The sequence below is a fragment of the Anser cygnoides genome, chromosome 7, assembly GCF_040182565.1.
Source record: "Anser cygnoides isolate HZ-2024a breed goose chromosome 7, Taihu_goose_T2T_genome, whole genome shotgun sequence".
Lineage (NCBI taxonomy): Eukaryota > Metazoa > Chordata > Aves > Anseriformes > Anatidae > Anser > Anser cygnoides.
The window spans coordinates 14,705,315-14,706,399 of NC_089879.1; positions in this window are offsets into that span (position 1 = coordinate 14,705,315).

The window sequence follows — 1,085 nt, forward strand, 5'->3', positions numbered from 1 at the left end:
GTACGGGGGACAACGGGAGGGGAGGAGGAGGAGGGGGGGGGGGGGGTGCGCGCAGCCCCGCGCGGCCGCGGGCACGGCCACGGGCAGGGGCGGGCGCGCCGCGGGCGGGCGGCAGCGGGAGCGCGCGGGCGGGGCGGGGGGGCGGCGGCGGCGGAGCGGGGGCGGCTGCGCCGGCGGCGGCGGCGGCGGGCGGGCGGGCTGGTGCGCATGCGCGGGGACACCCCCCCCGCCGCCGTCTCCTCCCTCCCTCCCTCTCTCCTCCGCGGGGGCGCGCGGGCGCGCCCCCGTGGCGCTGCGCACGCGCGCGGGAGCGCGCCCCCCCCCCCCCCCGCCAAGCGGCGGAGCTGAGGCGGGCGCCGCCATGTCAGGGGCAGGAGGGAGGGAGGGAGGGAGGAGGGGGCGTGAGGGGCAGGGGGCGGCCTGTGGGGGCTGAGGGGAGGGGGGGGGGGTATCGGGGTGAGACCCGGAGTCCTGAGGGAGCAGGAGAGGGGTGGAAATTATCAAATTAGGGTGTTTGGGTGCCAAAATGCAGAGCCCAATGCGGCCGGTCCCACACACAGCCCGAGAGCGGAGACCCAGACCCCACAGCAGCTGGTCCCAAACGCAGCCCGACAGCCAAGAACAGTACCCCAACGCAGCCAGTCCTAACCACAACCCAGAAACCAAGGCCCGTACCCCAATACAGCCAGCCCCCCAAACACAGCCCTACAGTCCCCCCGACTGACCCAGACTCCAGTGCAGCCAGTCCCCCCCAAAAAAAAGACCCATACAATACTGTCAGTCCCAAACACAGCCCAACAGCTGAGACCCAGACCCATACCCCAATGCAGCCAGTCCCAAACACAGCCCAACAGCCCAGAGTCCAATATAGCCAGCCCCAAACACAGCCCAATAAGTAAGACCCAGACCCCAATACAACCAGCCCCAAACACAGCCCTACAGCTGAGACCTAGACCCCAATGCATCTGGTCCCACACACAACCCAACACCCAAGACCCATACCCCAATACAGCCAGCCCCAAACACAGCCCAACCAACTAGACCCGTACCCCGATACAGCCAGCCCCAAACACAGCCCTACAGCC